General features: G+C 44.0%; 1 protein-coding gene across 1 annotated transcript in view; it reads left to right on the top strand.

Moving 5' to 3' along the window:
• Positions 1 to 14,046, top strand: part of BRF1 (BRF1 RNA polymerase III transcription initiation factor subunit) — a 359,625-nt gene that overhangs the window by 82,020 nt on the left and 263,559 nt on the right. The gene's annotated exons all lie outside the window — the stretch shown is intronic.

Below are 14,046 nucleotides of genomic sequence, written 5' to 3'. Positions count from 1 at the left end.
AAGAGTTAGTAATGTGGATTCTATTCAGGAAACCTTAATTGTCTCTCTTTTTGGTTTAGCAGTGCTGGACAGGAAAATCACAGGGATTGTAAATCAGGGATAATTGTTCCTGAACAATTAGAGTTCAAGTGTTAGGTATCTCGCTCCTTTCTACAAATAACAAACCAACAGTTAGTGTAATCCTGGTGCTAATGACTGTGCTGCTGGTGCAGTAAATCCAGGTCAGATTATATATGCTGTTCTAACTAGTGAAATAAGGGAGCATATTTTTCAGAAGGGGAGAGAAAATATTTAAGTAGAGACTTCTGGAGTAGGCTTAAAAGGAGAATGGTAGCAGAAACTGTACCAAGTGAATGCTTGTGGAGTTTGTTTTATATTTCATAGTCATTTGTGGCTGATGGTTGGATGAGTTTCTAACCCTTAATGTACATGCATGAAAAAGAACAAAACTGAAGTGTGCAGGATGGTCTTGGGATAAGGGCATCAAACACTAGTCATCTCAATAGTTATATGTGTTTGTTGCAAAGGTTTTATATGGCCATCTAGCATCAAAATATATTCTATCTACAACTCAGACGATGTAGGTTAATTTTGGCCTCCCCAGCTGTCTTTAGTAATTGGCACTCCACATTGCCACCCCTTCAGCCTCATAAAGCATCAAAGAACATTCTGGAATTGCAGATATTTAACAAATTTTCATTCTTAAAGTTCCAAAGCCTGCAGTCTTAAACACCCTTACCTGAGAGTAAGTTATTTACCTAAATCCATTTTCTAATGTAGTCCTAACTACAGAAGACCCATTGAATCATCTGCTGAGTATTAAATCAATCCCATTGATTCAGTGGGTTTCCTTGATTAGGAATTGGATTTAGGCTCCAGAGATTTCATTGGGGCTATTTTTGAGTGCAGATGTACTACTGCACTATCTAAAAATGGACGCACTAACAATAAGTCTGAAGGGGTGGGGGGGGAGAGGTGGGTTGTTGCTGGGGGTTTTGTCACAGGCGAAGAAATGGCTGTTAAATGCCTGATAAAAGTAATTTCCCACAGAGAGGGCCTGTCCTCCTGTAACTGGGTTTAGCTCCTCGTATTGCTCCTGTAGGCAGGGACTATAAACAAAAGACCGGCCCTATAAGGGAGGAGCTAGCCCCCTGAGCCCCAGTCTTGTTCCTGCCTATGTCCTAGCAGGATGTGTCTCTCGAGCCAGCAAGGTTTTTTCCTTCTCCGAAAGCGGTTTGAGAGTTTTCTTGCCTTCGCCTCCCTTCCCTCTCTCCTCCTTTCCCCCCTTCTTTGGTGGTGGCTATGGCAAGGACCCCAGAGCACTGGCTAAGGGTCATCCGTCTAGGCTTCTAGGGTCTGCCAGCAACAGAGGAGCTGGCTCAGAGAGAGACCCATTGGGATGGGTTGCGTTTGCTCTGCAGCTCTTCACTACTGCCACTCCAGTCCTTTTATTCTCTTCGTTTCTCTTGCTGCCTTGGGAGCGAGAGAAGGACTTAACATGGCAACGGCTCCCAGGATTGGAGAAAGGTCTTGGCTTTGCCAATGACTCTCCCTCTCCTCCAAGCTGCCCCTCTCATGGTGGGAGCAAACGAGATTTCTGCAAACAGCATTGCAGCACATGGGAGCCGTGGGAACAGATGGTGAGGGGTTTCCCCTCCATGTCTTGTTTCTCTCCACATCACCTCTGCCAGCCTGTTTAAGGCCAGGGATCAGTGAGGAAACTGGCCGGAAGTTATGGAAACTTCCCTCCTCAGCATCTCTGCCCAGCCAGAGTCAGAGGACAGGCCAGCCAAAGCCATGGCAAAGGATTTCTCGGCATCACCTCTGCCCAGCCTGTTTAAGGCCAGGGATCAGGGAGGAAACGGGCCGAAGTTATGGAAACTCCTTCCAACACGCTGCTCGCCATTTGGGGCCAGAGTACAGGGGACAGGCCAGCCAAAAGCCATGGCAAGGGTTTTCTCTGCATCACCTCTGCACACCTGAAACAGGGCCACGCCAGGGAGTCAAGCCACCCAGAAGACACAGATAAAGGTGAGTACCAGGGGCCCCTCTCTCTAGCCACCAAATAACCTTGCCAGATCAATGACTCGCTCGGGGCAGGCATGGCCATGAGGCCTCTGCCAGGGCCATTGCAGGCACTAGGCCTAGCAAAGGTTTGGGACTCTGCAGGAGGGCAGATGGGGACATAAACCTTGGTCTCCCCCTTCCTTCCCTTGTCTGCCCCAATAGCACAAGGACCCCAACAGGTGTGGGGGATCCTTTTGCAGACTGCGAAGCACATGGTGGTGTTGCCAGGGCTCCTGCACTTTCATTTTGAATTCTTATAATGTGATGGGTGTAAGGAGGCAAGAGGACTCCTCTTCTATGTTGTACAGCCGCATGGCTGTAAAGGAACTAGACTTGGCCCACCAGGAGCTGAAGCTTCCAACTCTAAAATGGTCTTTTTTGGCTGCCACAGCTACCCCACAATAAAGCCAATATGGCTTCATGCCTCCACAGAGAGAGCAGTGCCCTCTGCCACCCACTTCTAAACTAGGCTGGAGGGCCATCTATCGTTTTATCTTTGATTGAGAGTTCCGGCAGGGCAGAATGGGGTTGGACTGGATGACCCTTGGGGTCTCTTCCAACCCAAGGATACTAGTGAGAGCACATGGATACAAATCCTCCTTGTGTTCCCTCCCAAAAATTACAATAGCAAAAAGGGTTAAACCACTTGTGGATATCTGGGTGGAGAGTTCCCTCACCCCCAATTGTGTTTGGCTGCCCCAAACTATGGCATCTTGAGAGAGCAGCTTGAGCGCTTGCCTCTCCTTTCCATCAGAGATTACCCTTTCTCAGGATACAGACATACCTCAGGTAAATGGGGGGCCATGTCCCAGCAGCCCTCTGCCCTTCCCAGCTACCTAGTGCAAGTGGGAGGGAGTTGAGGACCATGCCAGCTTCTATCATGCAGCCAGTTACTATAACGCCAGCCTGAGATATAGGGCTAAGCTTGTAAACCCCAGCTTGAAGTTGGGCTGTTTCAAACAAAATAAAACAAAGTGCCCGGTGAGTATCAGGGCTACACTACAGGTCAATGCAGCTATCTCCCATGTTAGCAATGCCTTCAGTCACTGCTACCCAGGAGCAGTTTCCTCAGTGCCTGGAAGAGCTACTGTCCAGGCAGCCTCCCTTGATGGGCAAATAAAGAGGAGAGACCCCAGACCAACAGGTCTGGGGGGTTAGATTTACAGAGATACTGGTTAACTTTTTCTGGTGTTCATTTTATTACTGTTAGCCATGAGGTTGAGTTGTGCTGTTTCTCTGCTCACCCCCCTCTCCTTTTTCAGGCCAGAGAAGATGCCTGCAAACTAATTCAACAAGGGAAGGGGCTAGCCATAAGCCAACATGATGATTTTTCTTCCTTCCTCATGGGCCTCCATCTCTGTCTCCATTGGGGCCAGAGCCCTTTGCCTTTGCTGGAACAGCCTAAGACATAAGATGAGCACATGGTTCTACCTCCTTTGTGCAAACGTTATCAGCCATAGCACTCTCATTAAGAGCATAAGCTTTAACAATTCAGTTCATTTAAATGCTAATAGACAGGGTGACTCAATCAAGGAGAAGGCCTCTGGTCACTTAGCAGACCTCTAATGCTTACATGCATTGAGGATCTTTGGTAAAACATCTCATATGAGGTGATAGATGTATTGGATTAAGGGTGACCAACCAAGCTCCACTTTATTGTCATAAGGTTATGTTGTTCCTCTTTCTTGGAGAGATGTCTGTTAAAGGGAAGAAACTAAAAAAATACAGTTTCTTCCATGAGATGGTTCTCACTAATACAGGGGGTTAAGAAAAATCTTACAAAAACAAACAGACAAACGACTCCTCTCCATGGGGGAAAACCCCCCCTTTCTCCATAGTGTTTTAAAACATATAGTCAGTTTTTTCTGCTAAAGGTTGCTTCAAATCCCATCAGACATCCTACAGAGCCCTGAGGAGTCTGCCACAATGACCACAATTGCCTCTTACCTTGTCTAATAGTTACATTTTAAATAAGATCCTACGGATGGGCTTGCCATTCAACTGCTTCCTGACTTGGATAGGCCATTGTAACAGGTCTATCTTGCATATGATGAATTGGGCTCAAGGCCTGAAGGTTCATGCTGCCAATCTCTTCTTTTAGTGGTCTCAAAAGCTACAAAATCCTTTGCATATTGTTGGGCATGCTTTGATTGTAATTTCCTGCATGGCAGGGGGGTTGGACTTGATGGTCCTTGTGGTCTCATCCAACTCCATGATTCTATGGTTTTATGGTTATAAGGTTAGCTGCTGTGTGGGTGAGTGTCTTATCCCTGACTGGGGTTTCATGCCAAGGTCTGGCCCAAACAACACCATTGTCCACTGCCTTCTGAGGCTAAAATGGACTTCCCAGTGCCTAGCTTGTTTTTCTGCTAGCACAGCTTGTAATAGATGTATATACAGTGGTACCCCGGGATACGAATTACCAGCTTACGATTTTCGGGAACGAAAAATCCATAGGGATTTATTGTTTCGGCTTACGAAGGTTTTTTCGGGTTACGAAAAAACTCGGCGCTATTTTCCGCACGGAGGGCAGCAGAGAGCATTTTTTTCATTAGCGCCTATGGCAATTCGGTTAGAAGGTTTTTCGGTTACGAATTAGCCGGGAACGAATTAATTCGTAACGAGTACCACTGTATTCCAAAAAACAAAAAACTGTGATTTACTATTTTATACAGAAGATTCCGTTTTACTATGCCATATATTTTCTGTTGATTCAGCTTCCATGATCTGGTATCCGCAAAGTCCTGAATCCAATCCAGTATATACGAGGGCCCACTAACTATTTAAAATTTAGGTTTGTGTTCCTTTGACAGTCCTTTTTTGTGGAGAAGATTCTCCTCGCGAAATGATACCGAGGGCTATCCTGCCAAGCCCTCTGTTCCCATTTTGGACTCCTTAATCAGCAGTTCATTCAGCCGGGAGACCCCTCAGCCTTCATAAAGGTTGATGATAGCTGCTACATGGAGTTGGGGTGGTTTTGAAGCCTCTAGACTAGTTCATCCTCAGATGAAATCAGACTTAATTCTGACCACATGCCCGTTAAAACAGAGTGCATCTATGCTTCTGCATGATTCCACCAATGTCTGTGAGATAAAGGTTAATCCAGTGTCTTCTTTGCCTACACATGGGATTAGTCTTATTTTACACAGGTTCACAGATGTTCCTAAAGAACTGCATATTGTTTTAAAATTTTAATTGGAGGTCAGACATAACATTCCTCTTTCAGAGTGCTAAGTCTTAATTGCTACAAGTGAAATCACCTTAATATCACCTTCATTGCTATAACCAGTTGACAAGGTGATTAGAGTAGGCTGGAAGCTGCCATAGGTCCAGATTAGATCAGGTTCTATTCTGATTGATCTCATATCCACCGCTTAGACAAGTTCTCATCAAACTGCTTCAGGTTTTCAGTGGCTGACCTGCTATAGTCCATCCAAGATGACATTAATAAGGGACTTGACCCAACATGGTTATAAGGCAGGTGTCTGCCATCACGTCGGTTTCTGCTCCATACGAGAGCAGCTAGAATGGCGGCCATCCTCACATTAATAGCGATTGAGGGGAGTTTCCAACAGGGCCAGCCCACAGACATCGTTTTCCAGCTTGGGGTGTGAACACGGTCTTAAAGGCGCTGATGGTTGGGCCGAGCAAGTCCCTTCGGGAGGCCTTCCTCAACACCTCTCCCTCAAGGTCATCTTCCTCACGGCCATTACCTCCGCCAGACGGTGTGCAGAGGGGCCCTGTCGGTACGTAATGACTTGATATTTAGGCCGGTCTCAGTGTGCCTTCGTCCAGATCCTACCTTCGTCCTAGGGTCAACTCAGCCTTTCAGGTGTCACAGGACATTCTCCTGCTTCATTCTGTCGCCCCAGTCCTAAGAAGGACTGGAAAAGACATGGCACACATTGGATGTGCGCAGAGCCCTCAAAATCTACATCAAGAGGATTCAACCTTAAGGTCATCTGAAATGTTGTCGTTTCCTTTTTTCCAGGCTCTTTGGGGTGCAAGTTATCTGCCTCAACTCGATGGATCAGGTCTTGATTCAAGAGAGCTACCGAACTCTTGATCTCTCTCCACCCGAGGTGGTGATGGCGCACTCAACCAGGAGTGCATCTACTCTGTCGGCGGCCTGGCCATAGTGCCTCCCGTCAGACATTGCAGGGCGGCCACGTGGAAGTCGCTTCGACCTCATAAGACATTGCAAACGGACGTGTTCTCAGTCCGCTGTGGCGTCATTGGAAGAGGGTCCTCAACAGATTGTGTCGGGGGCACAGCTCCTAGCAGCACCTCCCTCCCAGTTCGAGAGGGCTTTTGTAAATCCCAGATTACAGGAGGACAGGACCCTCTCGCTGGGAAAAGAACGTTGGGTACTTACCGTGACACGTTCATTTCCTGCAGAGAAGGTCTTGGCATCCTGCCCACCCGTGTGCGCCTGCGGCCTCCGACCCTGCCTGCCTGTTGGTGGACCTGCCTTCTTGTTGTTGTTGTTGCTGGATTGGTTTTCTGAGTTCTTGTTTGTTCTTGGACTAGTTTTTTCTAAGGTGTTCTGGTTAACCCTTAGCTGATGTTACTAAAGTTCAGTTCCTTGATTTACCTTGCTACTCACTTGGCTTGTTATTGACTGAGGCTCAGGGGGGCTAGCTCCTCCTTATATAGGGGCTGGCCTTTTGTTTATAGTCCCTGCCTACAGGAGCAAATAGGAGGAGCTAAACCCAGATTACAGGATGCCAGGACCCTTCTCTGCAGAAAATGAACGTGTCACGGTAAGTACCCAACGTTCCTTTCTGAGCCTACTAGGAGTTAGTTTATCTGCTGAAGTCATATATGATTGTTCTGAAATATTTGCTGACTTTCTTTGCAGACTGATTTTATAATTTTCTGTATCAATACTGGTTAGTTTTCCAGGAAGGCAACCCATAGCACCAGCCTGTAACATGGGTATGCTATTGATTATATGTGGTTATTATCTCCTTCATTTTGCCTGTTTCTCTCCTTCCAGACTTAAAAATTCCTTAAAAGATAAGAAAAAAGAATAAAATTTCATTTATTTTATTTATTTCATTTCTATGCTGCCTTTCTCCTTGAAGGGAGATTTAAAAAACATTACAGTAAGATATAAAACAATTAAAAATCACCTAAAAACAATATAAAATTAGACTAAAAGTAAAATGGAAGTTAAATGCCAGTACACATGCTCAATATAAAAACCACTGCGGCATGCTTATATTTTAAACGCTTGCTTAAATGAAAACATCTTGGCCTGCTGTCGAAAAGCAAGCAGGGAGGGGGCCAGCCTAGCGTCCTGCAGAAGGGAGTCCCAGAGCGTGGAAGCAAGCCACTGTGCAAGCTCTCTCTTGTGTCCTCACCAAGTGAGCCAGGGATGGTGGTGGGACTGAGAAAAAGCCTTCCCCCAATGATCTTAGTGTTCTGGAAGGTTCATATGGGGAGATATGGTATTCAAATAATGTGGACGTAAGCCATATAGGGCTTTATAGGCCATGGCCAGCACTTTGAATTGTGCCCGGAAATGAACTGGTAGCCAAAAGGGAGTTATATTCTCCCTATAACTGGCTCCGGTCAGCATTCTGGCCACAGCATATCGGACCCGCTGAACAGTTTCCAAAAGTAGCTCTGTACTAAAATTTTGCTTTTGTTTATCCGATAGTTATCTGATATTTGATTTGATATTTGATTTTTTAAAATTTGTTGCCTGCTTATTTTTATCTAATTCTATTTTGTATTATCTATTGTTTTATATGTATTTTGTAGTATGTACGCCATTGTCATGTTTCATTTTTATCGATTTTATTGTTTGTATGTATAGCGCTGTGTAAATCTACAGCACTATATAAATAAAGTATACTACTACTAATGAACAGTTTCCAAAGGCAGTCCCAGTGAAAAGAGGTGATTGCAGTGGTATAATCTACTACTAACTTGAATAACATATTTTTTATATTGATGTGTGTTGAGATTATATTTATTTATCATTTAGATAGGGTGGTGTGTGGGTAGGTCGTCTGTTGTGAGCAGAGAACAGGTGGAGACTAAGAGACCTGTGCAAATTACCAAACTTTGTTTTGGAAGAGCTCATTATTCTCAGATTTAGTTGAAATGTCTGCTATTAAGGCAGCACTACTGCTTGATGACTTTGCTGTTTAATTTATGGCGCTGGTGAGGAAAACCATTATTAGCACTTTATATATTGCTTTAAAACCTACAGTCTTAAACACCCTTACCTGGGAGTACGCCATTTATCTAAATCCATTTTCTAATGCAGACCTAACTATGGAAGATTTTTGAATCAAATGCTGTGAAATAATTTCTAGAATTATTAAAATGAGAGTTCCCCAGATTTTTGGAAATTCTGTGGTTGTGTGAAATTATAGTCATTCTATAACTTTACTATAGTAATCACTCCTTTTGCTGTGACAAGTCTAAATAAGATCTGATTCAACTGAGTGTCTCCAGAAGACATATGAGTAGGAGAATGGAGTCCAGTGCTGTGCAATTCTGGTACCAGGTGATCTGAGATTAAATATATTTGTTTCTGGATAGCCCCAGAGTCTAATGTAGAACATATCTAAACAAACAGCATCATGGAGACCAAAGGGCTATCAAAATAAGTCTGGAAGAAAGTTTTGCAGAAGTACTAATCAGGATTAGTTTGGTTTTTAAAAAATCCCAGATTATGGAATTCCTTATTACAAGATCAACAGAACGTGGTTGAACCATGACCTGACTCAAGAGAAGGTCCTCTACCAAAACCCATGTGACTGCATAAGGCAGCCATTAGTCAAAGAAGCAACCAAGAGGCTAGTGGTATTTCTGAGGGAAATAAAGAGAGTTCTACAGCTGAGAAAATGGTCATGAAGCAGCCATTTCTGGTCTTCTGCATAGATGGGCTTAATGACAGAGTGACAAGAAGGAAGCCATTGCTCAAACAAAGCCATATTAAAGTCTGTTAGACATAGGAAACATGTGGGAAAATGTTCTCTGGTCTGATGAATCCAAAACTGAACATTCTAGTCTTGCTGCAAAACGCAATGTGTAGTACAAAGCTGGGCAGTGCTTATTACCTTGAAAACACCACACACACAGAGGAGTGTGTAGTGGAGGCAGCATGATGTTGTGGGTCTGCTTCATTTTGACAAGGACTGGGAAACTGGTCTGGATTAAGGACAAAAAGAGTGTTACCAAACACAGGGCAGTTCTAGAGGAAAACTTGTTTGAGCCTGCAACAGACATGAAACTGGGATAGAGGTTCACTTTCCCAAAGGACAATAAGTACACAGCTAAATAATACCAGAGGGATTTAAAAAGAAGAACCTGAATTTCTTTGAATGGTCCTGTCAAAGCCAAGAGGACATTATTCCATCTAAGAATCTGTGGCAAGACTTGGAAAGTTTCTGTTTGTCAAAAGCAGCCATCCAGCTTGAAAGAGCAGGAGCACTTTTGCCTACTACCAAGAAAAATAGACAAACTTGCAGTAACCAGATATACAAAGCTGAAAGAGACTTGCCCAAGAAGAAACACTGCTGTAATTGCCACCCAGGGTGCTTCTACCAAGTATTGATGTGGGTGCGGGTGATGAATACTCATGCAACCATCACGTGCCAGTTTGTTATTCTTTACTTAACATTTGTGCCACATTAAAATATTTTGTGAGTTCACGGTGTTGTGTACCTCAAGTGCCAATTAAATCTATTTTAATTTCAGGTTATAACACAACAAAATGTGGACAGGCCAAAGGGTGTGTGTATGAATACTTCTGCCAGACACTGTATGTGTTGACAACAGCCATGTCCCCACACTGGGTGGAGTGGGGGCAAATAAAGATCTAGAGCAGAGTGAGAAGCAATAAGCCAAGAGGCAAACACCCTGAAAGCACAGAGGACAGCAGCCTACTCCCCCCCCCCCCCCGCCGAGTCACTGATTTTTGAGGTATGAAGAAGCACAGCAATAGCAAGCAAGCACATTTCTATACCGCTTATCAGTGCACTTAAGAACTCCCTAAGCGGTTTACAAAGTGTAAGCTAATTGCCCCCAACAATCTGGGTACTCATTTTAGTGACCTTGGAAGGATGCAAGCCTGAGTCGAGCTTAAGCCTCTTGGCTGGGATTGAAACTTTCAACCTTATGGTTTGTGAGTGAGTAGCTGCAGTACAGTGGGCCCTCCTCATAAGGGTCCTCCGCGTAAGGGGAATTCCGCATGTGCTGGAGCCCCATTAGAAGTAATGGGGCTCACGCCTGCGGCACATGGCTGCACAGCGGTACGCGTGCGCCATGGCCGGGTGTCCCATTACTACTTCTGGGGCGCACGAGAGGCTTTTCTGGTATGCCCCACCCGCGTAAAACACAGGTGCACTGTACAGGTATTTAACCACTGCACCACCAGGGCTCATTATAGCAGATCATAGAATCAGAGTTGAAAGAGACCACAAGGGCCATCAAGTCTTGAAACTTTAGTAACATGGAGGAGTCTGCTGTGACACGTGTATATGCAGGGCTAGCCATAGGGTCAACATTATCAGGCATCTGCAAAGGCCTGCACTTCACCAGGAAGCCCTCTGCAAACCCCTAAAGGCCTCTCACTGTATTGCCATTGTCCATGCAGTTGATGTCTGCTCACCTGTAATCTCCCAAGTGAATGAGTGGTGGTGGAGGAAGAGGAGGAGCTCCTGGAGCTCCTTTTGTTTGCCTTGACCTCTCTATGATGGTATGCATTTGGAATGGGTGGACAGATCAAATGAATGGGAAACAACAAACGTGAGGACAAGGTGGGAGTAGCAGTGAGGCTATTCAGGCAGGGGCTTCTCAAGCAGATTCTGTGCACCAGTCTCCATCCACAAAAGGTGGGTCCAGCAGTGTGTGTGAGAAAGTGTGTGTAATATATATATATATATATATATATATATACACCACATATATATCACAGTTGGTAAAAATGTAAATAAAATACCAGTACCATTAGAACACTACTTTTGGTCTCTGGAGTTTTTGTCTGTTTTAAGGTGTGGGTGGAAATGGCCAGCTTAAACAACAAAATAAAGGCCCTCAATGTAGCCCCATTCTTATCTTGTGTGAAGGTGAGGCAAAGCATAGTTTGGTACAGAGCTGTGTGTCATGCTGTCTTAGCTATTTTGCAGCAGCAACGAAGTGGGAGATTAATCTATAAATGGCATCAAACACTTTTATGAATTTGTGGGTGTGCATTGTGTGTTTCTCCTCCTCAAACTCTTAATATAATTTAGATCTGCAGACTCGACACTTGTTTTTTCCAGTGTTACAGCTTGCCTTCTTCCTTATTTGAGGGAGAGGGGAAGCTAGATTTTTTTCCTGTGGCTTTTTACAGGCATATTTTTGCAGATGTGATGTGGTGGTGCAGAAACACCAAAAGAAGACAAGAATTGAATAGTACAAAAAATAGTTCTTTTTTTCAGAAACTTCACGCCAAATTGACAGCTGAGATTTGAAAAGATAGAGCCAGAGGAAGTATGCAAGCTTGAAGCTTGGTATGATCAGCGTAAAGAATGCTAACAACTCTTATTCACTGCCATGAGTTCCCCACAAAAACAACCCCCAGTCTTGGAGGCATTGTCTGGGGAGCTGCTTGAGTTGGTGCTGCTTGAGTAGATAATACACAGTGGCACTGAAAAATAATTCAAAAGACTGAGCAGATAGCAGAGGGAAGGTAGCTGCAATAGATGTTGAAATACTTTCTTTAAAAACTTGCTTGATCTTTTTTGCCTGGCTATAACCTACTTGTAATAATTTTTCCCTGAAATATTTTTTTTTTACCTCCAGAATAAAAAAATCTTGATTTTAGATTTCCAGTGAATTTTGAAAATCTGCTAATCTACTATGAGTTACTTAAGGTCTTTTCAGGCATTCTAACTAATTTGAGGGCCTGTATGCAAGGACAAAAAGGCCTATGTTCCCTCAGCCTCATAGCATCCTGTATGGATGATGCAGGCCAATAGCCCCAGGCTGAGCCTGGCCAATCCAAATGCCAATTTAGTAAAAAGACCAGCTGTTTGCCATGGAATTTCTTGTAAATTCAGGGATAACAGCCAGCACACCACATGGCCCTCATGTCTCTTACCTGCCTCCGGCACCAGTGTATCTTGTTTGAAGGCCCCCATTACAGCCTGTGACATGAGATGGGTGCACCTGGCCATGTGGGTTTAGCCAGGCTCCTTGTTTCCATCCTTATGGGCCATGACAGGGACCTTCAGGGAAGATGCCGCAGCGGTGACAAGAAAGAGGCTTGGAGTGTCAGTGACTCCATGGTATGGCAGTGATTGGGCATGTAAAAAGACCTGCGTATCGCCACACCAGCCCGGAGACTGACCCAGGTCAAAACAAGTGGCAGAATACCATGGGCTTGGCCCGTAATATCCCGCCCATCTGCTCAGACCCTGTGTAAACACTCAAGCAAAGGGGAGTGCAGAAGTTCCACACACCTTTAATTTACTCTTCTTGTGTGCAAAGCAACAGTCTGAAATGGAGAGCCACTTCTGCGTGTACAGGCTCCTAACATTATTCTGATTGCTGGAAAATTGGGATTCAGAATTTCATGGAGAGCCTTCACACATAATGGCAATTCTCTGCTTCAGACTTGGCCTCTACCTGAGTAGAATAACTTCTGAAGGATGCTACAGCACTCTGCATTGCTTGTATAGCTCAAGGATGTGGATGTGAGTTTTAAAGAGATGAGAGCCATCATGTATGTCATAGACCACTGCCCACTGACTGTTATTACTTCCTTTTGGTCCACGTGGGAACCAATGATACTGCAAGGCATAACCTTCAGAATATCACAAGCCTTCAGAATATTGCAGTAAACATGAGGCTTTAGGTAGGAAGCTGAAGGGCCTGAATGCACTAGCAGTTATTTTTCTTTTCTTCCAGTAGAAGGGCACAGCCCAGGAAGGGAGAGAAAAATATGAACAACTGGCTCCACTAAATGGTGCTGCTGGGAACAATTTGGTTTCCTGGACCATAGTGTGTAGTTTCATGAAGGTTTATCAAGGGATGGGTTACATCTCACAGCAATTGGCAGGAAGATCTAATCAGGAGTGTTTTAAACTGAGTTACATGGAGGAGGGAGACAATATTCGTGTTGGCAAGAATTCATTGAATGCTGGAGATAATAGCCCATATGTTATACAGGCAACAAGGCAAATAGCACAAGAACCCAATAGGGGGAGAGGAAAAAAACCATTAAAAGTCAGATGGAGAAATGGCCCATGGTCTTAGATGCCTCAATATTAATGCAAAGGGCACGGGAAGTAAATCGGATGAACTTGAACTCTTAGCACAGCAAAGCAAATATGATATAATAGGCATCACTCTTGATATCATAGGCCTCACTGAAACCTGGTGGGGTGAATCTCATGGTTGGAACGTATTACCCGAGTAGTATAACCTATTTAAGAGAAATAGACCAAAACAGGAAGGTAGTGTAGTAGCATTATACATAAGGATGTGTACACCCGTGAAACAGTCCATGACTTAAATCCTGGAAACCAATTGAGAACATCTGGATTAAAATGAAGGGGGAGAGAATAGGGATGTGATGGTTACCTTCCTGGAACAGAGTCTACATATTCCGAAAGGAGAGATCTATATAATGGGGGATTTCAGCTATGCTGATATTAGATAAGTCAAAACTCTGCAAGAAATTTAAGGGACAACAATTCCTCACTTGCCTTGCAGACAATTTTTTAATTTTTTTATTAAGAATAAAGTATACACAATCTATAAAGAAAAAGAATAAGGAGGAAAAGAAAAAAGAATAGAAAAAACATAATTCTACACTAAACAATAGAAATACCATATCGACTACATATATTTACCTAAGATCATCGATATCACTGTCCTTCTAGTTTACTTCCTTTACATTTGGATATTACCGCATATTGTAAACTTATATTACTCCATATATACAACCTATAGTAATAATGCATTCTCATG

Source organism: Sceloporus undulatus, chromosome 1 (assembly GCF_019175285.1).
Source record: "Sceloporus undulatus isolate JIND9_A2432 ecotype Alabama chromosome 1, SceUnd_v1.1, whole genome shotgun sequence".
In the NCBI taxonomy this organism is placed as follows: Eukaryota; Metazoa; Chordata; class Lepidosauria; order Squamata; family Phrynosomatidae; genus Sceloporus; species Sceloporus undulatus.
Note: the sequence above shows the minus strand (reverse complement) of the source record. Positions and strands in the feature narration are given on the sequence as shown.